General features: G+C 36.2%; 1 protein-coding gene across 2 annotated transcripts in view; it reads left to right on the forward strand.

The window, feature by feature from the left end:
- ncoa3 (nuclear receptor coactivator 3) overlaps positions 1-17,049 on the forward strand; it is an 87,523-nt gene that overhangs the window by 1,225 nt on the left and 69,249 nt on the right. The window lies entirely within an intron of this gene.

Consider the following 17,049-nt stretch of genomic DNA (forward strand, 5'->3'; position numbering starts at 1 on the left):
CCCATTCTTCGCTCCTGCAATGTTAATTGCAATGATTTAGCCTGAGGTATTCAGTGCACTGCAACGCTGCTGGAAAACTTTGAGTAAGTTCCTCTAAATTTACAGCAACTCACATTATGTAGTGATCCATTTGCAGCAGTTTTGTGAGCTAGGAGAGCTTGACCACTTCCCACCATTTAGAAAATATTCACTGCCCATTTATAGAAACATCACAGAACCACATTTATTGTACCAACTTTTTCCAGAAATCCATTTGATATATATTTGGTTAATATTTGTACATTGGTAGACAACATGCTTGTACTCTGCCTGTTTAATATTACATAGCTGAAACCGTGACTGATTTGCTTTTACTGCCTCCACAGTATATTAAGAATCTTTCTAATAATTATGTCATAACATTTCTAGTTTGGTCTGCAGCTTTGTATTCACCATATCAGATATAGTGTATTATTTCAGTAGTTTAATGCACTAGAACAGAACAGAACATGCGTTCTGCTGCATATAGTGCTGTATGTTGGTGCTCACACGCTACGGGACCCACGGATGCCCTGACTGCGTGTGGGAAAAGACCCTCTGAACTCTTCCTCACACTGGTCGCAGGCTGAGCCCCCCTTCCCCCTTTATCTGTTCCTTTCTCCCCTGCTCCCTCTCTCTCACACGCCGAGCGTCAGGCTGCATTAACTATGAATCAATCTTGTGTTGAACGCTTTGACTGCAGATGGGGTTAAGAATTAAAGGATGCATAGATTCTCTGTCCTCGTCCATTTGTTAGCTCTGGCTCTATAACTCATTAACTCGGACACTCTCAGGGGAAGAAAAAAATGCTTGCGCAAAAGATTTCCCATGATTTGATTGAAGGACTGTCAGAGTTTCGATTTGAACACTTTTTTTAAATTTTTGTGTGTGGTGTATAATGAAGTAATCCTCAAAAACTAAACTTTGCATTGTCTTTTTAATATGAGCATGGATCTGGACAGCGGGAGGAAAAAAAATGTTATTTAAGTATCATAAAAGTTGACCAGTTGCCCATTTTTGCTATTTATCTTGTGTTGTATGATGACAGACAAACATTTTAGTCATTGTTCCCTGATCATCTTGCCATTCAATGGCTAACTATTGTCTTAACTGTGGTGCGTAAATCAAAGTTAATATTATTTATGTGACATTTTAATATTTATTCTGATTTTAATATGTACTTATTATTGGTTTTGGTAACTTTATTTAGTTTTTGTCTTGTTTTTAAAAAAACTTTACTGGTAATTTTTGGTTATATGCTGAGGTAAATATTTATTTATTTTAATTATCTATTCAAATAAATAGATTCATTACTTTATTCACTTGTTTATTTATTTAGTATGTTTATAATAAGCTTTTAAATATAATTTTAACTTTAACAAGATTGGTTAGTTATTTGTATTCAGTTAGACTAGTTTTGTAAACTGGATTATCTGATTCACGTGTTTAGATGAACAGTTGCTTAGTTTTGTTTTATTAAGCAAAATTATCATGTGACCTGAGAAGACTTGCGGAAATGTCTTGAAATATAAACCACATTTATTATACCTTAATAAAGTTGTAGAGCTTGACAGCTTCCTGTCTTCATTGACTTCCATTATACAGAAACCAGCTTAAAACCTTATCCAAAATTCATCTGTTGTGATGGATGGAAGATGGACATTAAATTAAATAGTTAAATTTGGTCGAACCATAAACATTTTTAAACTTCTTTTTGGCGTAGATATTGTGTGGTTTACCGCTGTGAGGCTGCGACTGTTGAAGTAACAGAATGACTAATGTGTTTCTCGTCACCTTTCTGACACTTATCTGATCGTCCTGGCTCATTTTGCATTTGTCAGTTCGCAATTCTTCATGAAGTTAAAATGCTGCCATTCTCTGAGTGCTGCATGAGAGTGAAAGAAGGAAAACAGTGTGGTTGTGGGTGACGGTTATTTTCAGAGCAGGGAAAATGGTCCAGTTATATCATGTATCTGTGTGTTTGTTTCGAATGTAAGATTAATGGTGGGGGGTGTATAGTGTTGCTCCAAGGCGCTTGTGTTGGTGGCGGTGGGTTGAAACAAAAGCTTGATTGTTGCACTAATTGAAATGTGATACCTGCTACTTGCAGTGGCTTTTTGCTCAGAGTAGTTAAAGGTGTCGGTGCAGGCGGGTTATTTTAGCCCTGTAAACTTTTAATACGCGTGGTGAGGTTGACTCACATCTCAGTGACTCATGTGTGCAAAATGAATCGAAAAACGAACCGCTTGGAACTTACAGGTTATTAATGATTTATTGCAGCCGTTCAGATCCTTAACGAAAACATTTTCAGACATGGATCCTGCAGATTTGGAGTTTGCAGGCCGCTGTAACTTTCCATTCTGCTAATTAGTAAAAAACCGAGCAAAAAAAGTAAAACAAGCTATTCATACTTTGCACAAAAAAACATGAATTACAATCAGAATTGTAGTTGCCAACCACATCCTTTTCATTCACTTGTTTTCCTGTTCGCTCGAAAGTCATGTGATGTGGCTTTGTTCATTCAGTAAAAGTCGCGTGTAGCACTCAACACAACAGCGAAAGTGACAAAATACGAGGGAAGGGTTTTAAAAAATCCAAACAAAAGTTTGCAAAAGATGCATTTGAATGCACAAATTGGTAATGCATCTTGAATGACGGTGTGTAATCAGGTAATTGAAAATGAATGTTAATATTAGGTACAGTGAAAGTTAGTGGGGCTTATGTTGTTTTATTGATGCACAATGTATATGCGGTCATATTGGGGTTGGCTGATGAATTCATATTTGTGACTCTGGACTACGCATGGGACGATAACTGTTTTCAAGGTTTACTGCGCTTTAAAAAGGTGAGGTTTTAAAATCAATAACATTTTCTGTTATATAGTTCCTAGAGTATATTTAGTTTCTAGTTTTCCTTTTTTTTTTATATACATGTTTTTTATGACTATTTTATTTGTTTTATTTAGCTTCTAAACCAACATCCATCCTAAAAAAGAAAGATCTTCAAAAATGCCTTTTCAAGTTGTAAAGAAACCTGTTTTTAAAAGTAATGAAGGCAGCAGAAGTCAATGATTCATTTGAATTATTTAGCCTGGCAAGTCTACTTTTCCAAAATATCTTAAATGTTTCTCAAAATAAAATATATATTGTGTTCAATGGTGGAAATCTTGACATTTTTTATACAGACATTTAAAAAGAACTGATTTTAGAACAGTAATTACAATACCATAATACTGTGATATCATTATCCAATGTTATCAGACTCCTATTCCGACCCATGCCTACTCTGGACCACAAAGATGGTTCTATGCTGCATGGATGTATTTTTGGCAATAATCAACAATTCATTGTATCTGTCAAAGTTATAGATTTCTTATTTTATTCCACAAATCATTAGAATATTAAAAAAAAAGATCATGTTTTGTTATGTCTGGTCAATAAACTATATTACATCGAATCTCCATAAAAGTTATGTCAATAACAATGATAAGCTCTGGACCTTTTCACTCAATACTGGTCTAAGAGCCAATCACACAGCAGAAATGTGCAACAATAGGAATCTAAAAGTGTGTTGAAATTAGAGATGTACCAAATTTTCGTCCACTAAAAATTTATCAGCCAAAACTGTTATGCTGTTTATTGGACCCTCTAATTTTTGTGGCTTCAGTCATTGTTGAATACTCTTTTAAATCTGAAATCATTAAAAACTTCTATCTAAAAGCATATTGTTATTGTTCAATGAGGAAAATAATTATTGAGACTGCATTTTTGCAATTCTGCCCAGCCCTACATTCCGTTAAGACTTTGTGTAAATTTATTTCCACAAATGTATGAAAACTTTATTCTTAACATTCTTAAAAATGTTTTTGCAATTTTTGAATCCTCAGAATGTCAAAAGTTGCATCTCAGACAAATATTGTTCTGTCAAACAAAGTCTCATTTTTAAAGTTATCCTTTTCAGCCAGATAATACAAATATTTGACAGATAAAAATAATTGGTAATTTCCACCAGTTGATCCGCATTAGATGCATGCTGCATGTGTAAAAAAAAATTGCACTGTGGAGAAAAAAAGGACTTCAGAATTCCAATTTGTAAGTGATTTTGTAAAAGATTTTAATGTTTCCTACCAGTTTTCTTAGTTTTGTAAAAGATTTTAATGTTTCCTACCAGTTTTCTTAGTTTTTCCGATGTAAAGTTGTCTACTGTACGTGTTTGTATTAAGTTACTATTATTTGGCTCTGAAAAATCAGATCAATATTTGTATTAATCAATCGAAATATCGTTTATCGGTTTCAAAACATGAAGACTTATCGGTTTGTGGTATCAGCTAGAATTTCCATATCGATGCATGCCTAGCTCTTTGGCTGTTTTTAACAGAGTGTGTAAATTATGGCAAAAGTTTCTTTTTTTGGTAAACTGCCTTTTCTAACTGTTGATTTATTGAACTCTAGCAAACCAGAATGTCTTACTCTCTATGAAAGAAGGCCATAACTTACAGTTCTGGCTGAACTAAACCGTTCTGCATATTAATGATTTATTGTACCTGCTCAAATCCTCAACAAAAACATTTCAGACATAAATACTCCCGATTTGGGGATCATCGTAATTTGTAGGCTGCTGAAACTTTCCAGTCTGCTAACTAGAGAAGTAAGCAGAAAAGTAAAGTGAACTCTCCATAGAGAGTAATCATTTTATTTCACTTAGTTCCTGTAAACCCATGAATGGATGCTAGATTGTTTATTCCACCTAAAGGAATACATTAAAACAATTTCTTCATGCTCCTTTGGTTAATAAACAACTCCACTCACAAGTGGAACTGTGAAGGTTTGTCTTTCATTAGTCAAAAATTCAGCTCGAATCATTTGGAAACTTATGAGTCATAATTAAGAGCCTCTGCATGGCATCTGCGTGCGAGTGTCGTCGTGCGCGTCGGCTGCATTTTACAGCTCCCTCCAGAGTCCTATAGCACAAGTCGAATTTAAGAGGAATGTGTAAGTTGCATCCAGCTGTGGCTGCTTGTGTAAAGCTGTGTTGCCATGACGACACTCCTGCACGACTGGCTCAAGGTCGTTCGGGCGGTGACGACGAGCTGGATGTGCCTGGCGTCGGCATGTGCATGATATGCACACATACGCGGAAGGAAGCTCTGCAGTGCTGTGGGTGTCTGAAAGTGAAACTTGGAAATTTATGCAAACACTTTATGTGCATGCAGACTCTCTCCTGAGATGGTGAAAGGAAACTACAGCCGTGCTCCATTTGTCATTTACTCATTGCGAGTTGTTGCATTTTCCAGCACCCATCTGATTCCGTTGTTGTTGTTTTTTTGTTGGAGGTGGAGGGGGAAAATGACTAACAAGGTTTGAAGAGTAAAAAGTGCACACTCCCGGTTTTTTTTTTCCTCTCTTTTTTTGGCTCCGCTGAAGAATGCTCGTAAAACGGGTTCACCTGAATAAGCCCACAGGAGGGTAAGGCCCTGGTCTGGTCTTGTTACCATTGTAAAAAGTTAGCAAGACTTGGTTTGTGTTTGTGTTGTGTTTAGGGCCCTGTTGTATAATAGTAGAGAAAAGTTTGAAGTCACGAGGTAAACGTTACCAGATGCGTTCTCCGGCAGTCAAGCCTAGAGGAAGGAGAGGGAGGGAGAGAGAGAAGTAGATGGAAAGAGAGAAAGTCAACTCTGGATGAACTTCTCAACTGCTTAGCGGCCACCTTGTTTTCATTTTGCCAGCATCCCCACCCCCCAATTTGACGAAAGGTTTGTGGAGAGTTACTCAGAATTCCACACTTACAAAACCCCACTGTACTGCGAATTACAGCCGAACTGAATTACTGTTGAGTATTTACTCCACAATTAAAGGATTAGATCAACGCAAAATGAATAGGTTGTCATCTTTTATGCATTCCAAAACCAGTATGATTAATGTGAGTACACAAAAGGAGAAATTTTGAAGAATGTCTAAGTTGCTCTTTCTTTAGGTTTCAGGCATGATGCTTGTGACACTAATTTAGATTCAGTTATCATAATGTGGCAACTTAAAGGATCTGTTTACACTTGTTGTTAAGGCTGGTTTATACTCCTGCATCAAGTGATCGGCATGACCCACGGCGACTACCTTGCTGTGCATTTATACTTCTGCGAGCTGTTTGTGTTGATCTGCAATAACACTTTCGAAACGTTAGCTGGCAATAGGTTTAAATGTTCCTCTGTGTTGTGCTTATTCTCAGGTGTTTTGTTTTTTTCTGAACGCTACAAGTAGCTAATACTTGCTCATTCAGTAGTGGGAACCGTTGGACATGCATCAACTGTAATCATAAAGGTAAACACAAAACAAATGTTTCCATTTAGAGCTCCTTTAAAGGACTCTATACTCGCTCCATCAGGCTCGTGGCTCTCAATACTGCCCACACTCATCACAGCTACCCAAGCCGACCAATCACAGAGCTTGCGTTACGTGTTTTTGCGATATGTAGTTAAATTTTTTGAGATGTGCACATCAGCGTCGGTGTCAGCCATGGCGAGGGCTATGCAACCACTCTTAGGCCCAATCCCAGTTCTATTTTTGTTCCCCTTGGCCCTTAAAACCGAGGGTTAAGGGGAAGGGCTTCAAAGTTTAACCCTAAGAATTGGGACAGCACTAAACACCTGCACACGTCATCATAGGTCAACGTGAGTTCTTGCTACATATGAGATCAGACGATCGTGACTGCTGTAGTTATTTCAGTTGTGTATTTTTTTTGTATTTATCTTCCGGAAATCACTGAAGGCAAGGATATCATGGTATCATAACGATCTAATGTGGCAATAAGATCGTAACTGTACCGTAAATTTACACAGTGGCCATATTCATCTTTGTAAACACACAAAAACAACATTAACATTATAGACATATATAGATACTGTAAAAAGCTCATTCCCAACCACTAGACTTTTCTGACTGGGTATTTGAGCGTTCTAGAGTGTCACGCCCCATTCACACGGGGCTTCAGAGTCACTTCTGTCGGTGCTTGAAAAGTTGAACTAGTCCCAACTTCTGCAGCGAGCAACGCCTCTGAAGCGGCGCCGACGGATCCACAATGCAGTTTTGCAACCCCTGATGTCACATCATTCAAAGTGAATGGGAAGTGTTGACGCTGAAGCCCCATGTGAATGGGGCGTCAGAATGTTGTGGGACTGCTATACAGGAATTATGATTATGGATTGAAGGACGCATAATTTAGCGGTTTTCATTTTAGCATTTTTGTTTTAAAAACATGGCGGTAAAACACTGGCTGGTGTATTCTGGGAAATTTTCTTACCCCTTGGTTTCGAGAGTGGTCCTGAAAAATCTTCAATCGAAAGGCTATTCACCCCTTTCCCTTAGCCCTATGCCTTCAAGCTAAAGAGAATTGGGAAGTGCTAAGGGGTAGAATTGGGATTGGGCCTTAAGCTGTGCCGGAGCATACGGATGCATTGACTCGGTAGTATAAATCAGTGTGACGTGGGCATGGCAGCCTGGGCATTGCACTGGACTGATCCATGCTACACGTCACACTTATTTTAATGCACCTGAAAACAACGACAAACACTATACCTCAATTCTGATCATATAACTTCCACCTCCTCAAGTTATTGTTAAAGCTGTTGTTGTTTTTATTATTATCACTATTATTATTATTACCAGCATGAGTATATTATAGTTATCACGTTATTAATACATACATCTTTTTAATATTATTCTTTCCTGTGCGTTTGTATAGTTCGTAATTATCATTATTATAGTAATGTTTTTTTTATTTTTATTATAATTTTTTAATTTTATTATTCTCATTGCTTTGTTTGCTGCACTTTATTTTTTGACTCTTTTTGTTTCTTTTCTTGGACTCCTCCCCTTCCTTTTCTGTTTTATTTATTTATTTATTTATTATTTTTAATTCTTCTTTCCTCATCTACTTACTACTACTATTATTATTATTTATTTACTATTTATTTACTATTCTTATTATTATTATTTATTTTTATTATTGTTGTTATTATTTCTTGCCCTCCCCCTGATTTCTCAATCTCCCTTCACGTCGTCACTTTTATCACTAACAGTATTACTTTTACTTTTGTTATCATTATTATTATTACTGTTTTGACTTGTCCTCCTGTTATTTTTTCATTATTATAAGTATTTATACCATTGTTATTAAGGTTGCGGTAGTTGTTGTAGTAGTAGTAGTAGTAGTAGTCATTAGAGCTGCACAATTAATCGTTAAAAGATCGCAATCTCGATTCGACCCCCTAGACGATCTTAATTCTGCATTTCTACGATTCTGTCAATCATATTTTCAAGTTCAGGAGAGAAGAAAAGGCGGCTGCACGAGTCTTTTTTTTTTTATTGTTTCACATACGTTGCTCAGTGACATTGACACCTCCAAATGATGTTGAATGACTTACATACTGTATTTATAAGGTATAAATCACCTAAAAATGTCATTTTTGTCTTCATATAATGATGTTTACGCGGCCGGGAAATCACACATGTGACGTGAGCTGCTGACCGTAAGCAGAAAAGGCGCGTGCACGCTCTACTTAATGATAGATGTGCGTGCGTGTACTTTAGGGAACAGAAACTGCATATGTTGCGAGTAACAGGTAATAAATTGTTGTAAATAATGTTCAGTTTGTGGAATAGCAAGATCGTTTGGGAGCCGTGTGGGAAGTATGAACAGCATTCAAAAAGAAACCGAAAGTGTGATCATCATTTAAAGGATCAAATCGCATTTTAGAGTTATGATTACGACAAGTATTTGATATGTTTTTTTCTTTCATAGTGAACCCACAGTTGTGCATGAAAATAAATGTTTACAGTGTCAGTATAACTACTCTAGCCTATAATGTTGAATATAATCTGATAATGGCAAATGTCTGATTTTAATATCTGAATAAAATTTTCTGATATGACAGATTGCAAGCATATATCTCAAACATAATAATTCATCATCAGAATTATTAAAAGTAGAATAGAATTAGGCTATTTATAGAAACCAGTAGACCTACACATTATTATCGATGTTGTGCCATATGTTTGTTTTTACCATACCTTTATTTTACATCTACAGAATCGTGAGAGAATCGTGATTATTTTAAGCAAAAAAATCGCGATTCTCATTTTAGCCAGTATCGTGCAGCTCTAGTAGTCATTGTAGTGGTATCGATTATAGTTGTGATTATTGAAGTAGTAGTTATAGTAGTTTCTGTAATAGTTGATGTCGTTGGTATAGTGGTAGCAGAAGTAGTAAAGGTGTTGTTGTTGCAGTAGTAGTAGTCGTTGTTGGTGTAGTAGTATCAGTAGTAGATGTTGTAGTAGCAGTGATTGTGGTAGTAGTAGTAGTAGTAGTAGTAGATGTTGTTGTTGTAGTAGTATCAGTATAAGTAGACATTGTAGTAGTAGTAATCGTGGTTGTGGCTTTAGTAGAAGCAGTAGTAGTTGTAATATTAGTAACTTTCTGTAGTAGTAGTAGTAGTTGGTGTAGTACTTGTGATTTATTATTATTGTCAGTTATTATTTCTGTTATCCTTTCTTTTTACTGTCATTATTACTATCATACATTACTAAGCATTGGTGTTACTCCTTACCACTGACTGGTTTCTTTCTATCTGTTTTATTTATATCTGTGGTACTTTCTTCATTTATTGACTGTTATGATTGATCCCTTATGTATGTACTCTGACCTGTCCACCAATTTACCTTTGCATGCACACACACACACACACACGCACGCGCACACGCACCTACCAGTACCTGACTATATTTTTATTGTTTTTGTTTTTTTGTTGTTTTTGTTGATGTTTCTTTGTATTTGTATGATCCCAATTTATATACCTTTTTGCATATTCTAATAAAAAAAATAATAAAAAGTAAAAAAAAAATTATTCTGTCATAGGTGGGCTGCACCAATAACAGTTGTAAATTGAAACCTTGATGTTTTATGCCTATGCACTTTCGATTATTTGTGAAGGTATTTTAGAACGCAATTGATCTGAAACATTTTTAGTGCTTGCTGTTGTTAGAGTTTTTTTTTTAAATCTACTGTATTTGGTTTGTTTTTGTAATGATACTCAAAGTCCTATCAAGAATTTGCATTTATTAATTATTAATTATCAATTATTGGAGGGCAGCGCAGTGACTAGCACAATCACAAACTGCGTAAAACATGTAAGTTGGATAAGTTGGCGGTTCATTTTACTGTGGCAACCCTTGATTAATAAAGGGACTAAGCCGAAAATGAATGAATGAATAATATATATTGGTTATTTGCTTTTAGGGATGCAAAGATCTGATGTTGGGATCGATATTGGCTTATCGATACTGCATATTTTTGCTAGATCAGGTATCGAGTACCAGCTGGGACTAATCAAAATCCTGTCTTGCACGTTCGCTATATTCTGTGGAATTTAAAAGCCAACAAAAGCCTTGAAGGTAGCTTGTAAGGCCCTAAAAATGTGTCATGTAGGCCTACTATATCCCAAATGTTCTGAAATTTGATAGTTAAATGTGAAGTACAGATGAATATTCAAGTGCTTAAGTTCACACTAAATTCAGTAGAAGCTGTGTTATGTAAAAACAAATACGACACACTATCGGATCAGATCTGTATTGACAAATTTTTGGATCGGTTCTAAAAAAATGGTATTGGTGGTGGATCCCTATTTGCTTCCAGATAAAACCGTTACTAATGATCTGTATCAGGCAAATTTTCAATACCTGTGCATCTTTCATTTAATGTGTTTTTTCACACACTGAGTGAGCGTATTATTGAAAAAAAATCCATTTAGTGGTAAAATGTGTTTTAGAAAGCCGATTTATTGGTCTGTCACTAATCAGAATGTCTTACTCTCCATGAAAGAACAAAGTAACTTTCATTTGTGCCAGGTGAGAGTTTTGTTTCAGTGCAGCTGTGGGTCATGTGGACAAATTTAGTCTCACACACATGCAATTAAAGTGTTCAGTCTTTGAATATCACTATTGACATATGAAAGGGATTCTTAAACCTGAACTGTGCCTTTTTTCTCTTCTTCTCCCTTTACAACTCTGTGCTTTGCTTTCCTGTGTGTAGTAACCCACCCTCACCTCTTGCACCCAGGGTTGAAACCCCCTCTGTTTGTATCTACATATGGGCTGCATGAGCAGTAACAGTCAAAAGTTTAAAGGGTAGTGTTTCCAAAAATGAACATTTACTCACCCTGAAATGGTTCCAAATCTTTCTTCTGTTGAACTTGCACACATCATATATTTTGAAGAAACTTGTAACCACTGAATTTCACAGTGGAAACAAACAAATACTATGCAAGTCAATGGTTTCTGGTTGTTGACTTTCTTAAAAATATTCTATTTTGTGCTTAAAAGAAGAATGACACTCAAGGGTTCTGAACAGGTGAAGAAAGAATAAATGATTACAGAAATGATTTTTTGGGTGAACATTCATTTTAAGGCCAGTAATTAATGTTTATCAAAATTGACAATTCTTAGTGCTTCTATTTCATAATAACATTCTTTGCCATTTAATTTTTTTTATTTAAAGTTTCCAAACAGGTTCCAAAAAAAAGTCGAATTTCTGAATGTTTGTGACATAACATTTGATGTTATGTTTCAATCCAAAGATGCAAATGAAATTTTGTGTGGAAAAGTGCATAATTATTATTGCATAAAATAGGGCTGGGCGATATGGGCAAAATATCATATCCCAGTAATTTTAGGAGGAATGAAGGTATAAGATATATATTCGATATTTTCCCATAAATGCTTACTTGAGAGTTAAAGCCTTTATTAAGACTTTATTAAACATTTTTGAGCAAAATATAAATCAAACACAGAGGTTTCTCTCCCTGTTTACAAGTAAACAGCTGCACAAAAAATAACAGCTGCACAATATCTTTAATAAATAAAACACGGTACAAGTTTTTCTCCTGCTTAAAACTGCTGTGTATTAAAATGGATTATGCACAATTATAAAACATATGAAAGATATCTAAAGAGAAGTCTTTCACTCAATGTAAAAATCCTACACTTCTTTTGTTTTGACTAAACTTGTTTTACTAAATATTACATATGGAAATGAATAGACTATAGATATGAAAAGTAATGAAATTGATTCAGTGAAATTGATTGTGATGAAATGCTTGTTAAGCATATAAATTATAACAGACTAGAACGCGGAGCTAAATGTATTATAATGTAAAAGGACAGCTGTGATGTACTTACACATGAAGAGGAAGTCTTTTGTATGACTCGTGGAGTGAATGATTCAATTGTGCATGCACAAATTTGTGCAAGTAAAGCTCGCGTGCTAGCTTGGAGTGGTCTATTTCGCGCAGAATGCGCATGTGTGGTCTTAAATCATATCGTTTTGAACGATATTGGATAATACCACATCGCATTGGGGAATCATATCGATATATACCCAGATATACCGCCCAGCCCTAGCATTAAAGACATGCGAATAAAGCAGCATTTCCATCAGTCAAAGAAACAAAATTTTCACTTCCTGATTGACTGGCGTTAAATATCAACAGTAAAAACAAAATTTACTGTGGTACGAGAAGCTGCGTTAATCTTTTTTTATTTAATAAAGGACTTGTGCCTCAGAAGACTAATGTCGACATGCAATGAACACGTGGTGGCATTTTAAGGCGTGAGATGCTGACCACAGATGCTCTTGACTATTCTGGAGGTAAAAATATAATAATATAATTAACACTAATACTGAAATGATTAAGGTATTTTAGAATGACCAAAACAACCTTTCCGATCTTTTACAATGTTCTCAGGCTGCTGGTTCTTCTGTGCATACTGGATTTTAATTTTATGTGCATCTTCATTCATTAATTCATTTATTTTCTTTACGGCTTAGTCCCTTTATTAATCTAGGGTTGCCACAGCGGAATGAACTGCCAACTTATCCCGCAAATGTTTTACGCAATGAATGCCCTTCCAGCTGCAATTCATCAGTGGGAAACTATATGCATCTTTTCTTATCAAATAAAAGTTTATGCTACTCAGTTATGCGCACATGTTTTTTATGCACATTTTCAAAGTTTTACTCTACTTTTGTACTTTTGTAAATGTAAATTTGTTAAGCATAAGAGAATGACTTCTAAAACATTGCTGGACTTTGGACTCTACTGTCTACTGTTGTTGTTAGAATAACAACATCCACATTTTACATTTATGTAATATCATTTTGTTAGAAAATTTAGAAGAATAACATGTACAATTGATAATAAATTGGTATAAAGCAAAAGAACCATTCTAAAATACCTTTACAATGTAAACATAACTAATTGCGGAGAAAACCAAAAACCTAAAGAGCCAGGGACAGTTTGCTGAGTGTTGGACAGAAATTAAATTTTTATATTTCTAATAAAAATTCGATCCACAATGTTTTATGTGTTATATAATCAGGTACATAATATAATTAAATAAAGGAAGATCCTTAATATGTTACAAAAAATAAATCAAACCAATATAAATTGCGTTACGCACATCACAAATATGCTTTTCTGCAACACTGTTTGGGAAGTAGACGCTGGTTTCTGCCTGCTGTCTGTTTTTTTCAATGTCTACCTTCAAACCACAAAGCTTATTTGCATCCAAGGTTGATGCACCCCTCTTTTCCTCCGTGCATTTCCATAGGCTTCAGCTTTCTTTGTTCCTGAGGAGTGTCACACAGTCCATAATCTCTCTGTCTCAGGCTGATAATCTGATGATGTTGAAGGGACATCGCCGAATAGGATTTTAGCATTGTGCTGATTTAATCAAAGGTAGAATACAAGCTCGGTGAGAAAAAAACGGCTTTGCTGCAGAGCAGATGCACCTCATGCATCTGCCCCCCAACAAAAAAAAAAAAAGATTGCACCAGGTGGGGAAAGCAACGGTCTGTCCCTTTAATCACATCATTTATGTTTTAATTAGCCACTGTCGCAGCCGTTGTGTGCTGTCGGGACCGGTCACACACCTGAGACACATGTGCCACTCATCAAAAAGAGCGTGACAGACTGAACGGACACCGCAATCTACGCTTGACCAGTACGGCTAAAATGCATATTTGCATAGGATGTATGGAAGACCTGAGTGTCAACGTCAATCCGTATTAGGAGTCTGGATTTAGATGTTCATGCCACAGGATGTAGGAGGGTCTTATGGCTTTGGGTTGGAAATGCATTTCACCCTACTGGTTAGAATCCAAGAGCGTGTGGTAAAACAGATTACATCCTGGTCTCTCTGCTGTCTGTCTGCCTCTTCACTCGTGTTTGTGGCCTGTTGTCAAGGTGACGAGGCCAGTCGTGGGCGGGGACTGCTCTCCTCGCTGTGGAAAAGATGATGGGCGTCCTCTTCCCTCCAGGAGGTCCATCTATCCAATGCACTATTAATAGAGCAGCTTGCGATCGCATTGGCCTTTTGTCATTACTAAATTTTAATTAAACTTGAATTATGTATACACAGATGGCCAAGGCTTCTATCGCTATATATAACGCATCATTTTGGCTTGAGCTGCTTTACCTTTGACTCTTTGTGGTTTGCAAGCGATGACACACAACCCTTGATGCCAAGAACGCAGGCTGACAGTTTTTGGGTGATCTATTGCATTCATTTCCTGTCTAGATGTTTGTCGTTTTCTTCTGAGGCATTTCAGTGGGTGCATTAATCCAATCTTTTGTCTTTAGCATTGTAATGCAGACAAGAAATAGTAAACATTTTATAGGAAGCATCCCAAAGGAGCTTGTTGTAACTTCTGTTGGATATTTAATATAACGTTCCACTGTAGACTTTTACGGGTCTACGGTAAATTTTTATCGATCAACATAATTGGTTTTGAGACACTGTATATCATTTTGTAATGGAAGCTGCAATAGTCACATTGGAGAATCTGCAATGTGGAGTTGGAATTATAATTGACCAGAAAACAATTCTGAATACAGGGATGCATGGTGGCGCAGTGGGTAGCACAGTCTCCTCACAGCAAGAAGGACGCTGGTTTGAGCCTCGGTTGGGTCAGTTGGCATGTCTGTGTGAAGTTTGCATGGTCTCCCAGTGTTCGCGTGGGTTTCCTCAAGGTGGCGGTTCATTTCACTGTGGCGACTCCAGATTAATAAAGGGACTAAGCCGAAAAGAAGATGAATAAATGAGTACAGAATACATTCAAGGTGCAACCCTACTAGAGTTAAGTTGGTTTCAAGGCCTCTTACTTTGCAAAATTTCAAGCAAAAAGGTGATAAAATTTGTAGCTTGAACAATGTTTAATTGTATTCATTCTACAATGAACACTACAGTATTCAGCATTTAACCTGGATCAGTGTTTGAAGATTTTTTCAAGACAAGAATGGGTGTTGTTGAATAGTTTTAGAACAACGTTGATTCAAGTTTTTGATCCATTTCTAATGCTGACTACTGTTTAAAGTGTTATTTTACATTTGATTACTTTAATTTCTGTACCTCGGTACTACTAGACTCTCCATTATTGTGTTTGTATCTTTGTTCTATTGTATTTTTATTTTATACACTTGTTCAATTATGCTTGTAATTAGTTTATTATATTTTATGCATATTTGCTACCTATAAAACCACCACAGTCAATATAAAATTGTCAATTGTTTCCAAATAGACTAAAATCATCTTGTGAAAATTCAATTCATATTGCAATATACACCACCTTTCAAATGTCTGATCCAAGTTTTAGGAACAATACATAATAACTTGACTTCTAGTTGATCATTTGGTATCAGAAGTGGCTTAAATAAAAGGCAAAGTCCTCTAGATTAGGCTTATTTTACCAAAATATAAATCATGTTATCAAAATATGATCATGCTTTGATTTTTGATTATTTAATAAGGACAGTAAAGTCTGACTTTGCCTGGACAAAAGTCTTGTCACTTAACAGAAATTATGTACAGTATAGAATATAAAGTCATGAAGCAGTTTACAAATAACATATATTGTGTATAACTCCCATGAGCTTGGAGAACTGCATCTATACATCTCTGCAATGACTTTAAATAACTTATTAGCAAAGTCATCTGGAATGGCAAAGAAAGCATTTTTTTGCAGGACTGACAGAATTCATCAAGATTCTTTGGATTCATCTTTAATGCCTCCTCCTTCACCTTACACCAGACTTGCTCAATAATGTTCATGTCTGACCTTCTTTGCTTTCGGGAACTTTGATGTGGAGGCTGGAGTATAAGGAGCGCTATCTTGCTGAAGAATTTGCCCTCTCCTGTGGTTTGTAATGTAATGGGCAGCACAAATGTCTTGATACCTCAGGCTGTCGATGTTGTCATCCACTTTACAGATCTCTCTCGCGCCCCCATACTGAATGTAGCCCCAAACCATGATTTTTCCTTTACCAAACTTGACTGATTTCTGTGAGAATGTTGGATCCATGCGGGTTCCAGTTGGTCTTTCACAGTATTTGGGATGCAGTTCATGCAGTTCAACAGATGATTCACCGGAAAAATCTACCTTCTGCCACTTTCCAAATGATCAAGTAGAAGTCAAGTTATTGTTTGTTCCTTGTACAACTGAGATTGACGATAAGACTTGTCAGGTAGCATCATCATTTCCCAGCATCACTTAGCCCTAGTTTTTGTTATTAACCAAGTGAGGCTTTGAAACAAACTTAGTAAATTCAATATTCAAGTTTGTCTATTATCAACATGCATATTATGATCTGTAATCTGTGGGCATGTGTGAGATGCAAGAAAGTCCAATTTATGCTGTTTTGCCGTGTGTATCTAGTAGGGTTGGCATAGCCTTACACAGTTGCACCCTGACCTACACATCTTAAAAAATGCCACCAAATTGTGATGATGCTGAGCTCCAAATCTGTGATTGGCTGGCTTGATAAAGCAGGAACTTTAGTGTGGGTGTGGTTGAGAGCCATAGGAGCAGAGTGAGGCCAGTGGGATGAGTGTTAAACAAGTCTTGACGGAATAAATCCAAATAGATACTTTTGTTATGCTTTTTTTTTTGTGATTTAAAGTTTTTGAACATACACAGGTTCCTAATTGT

This window comes from Danio rerio, chromosome 11 (assembly GCF_049306965.1).
Source record: "Danio rerio strain Tuebingen ecotype United States chromosome 11, GRCz12tu, whole genome shotgun sequence".
Classification (NCBI taxonomy): Eukaryota; Metazoa; Chordata; class Actinopteri; order Cypriniformes; family Danionidae; genus Danio; species Danio rerio.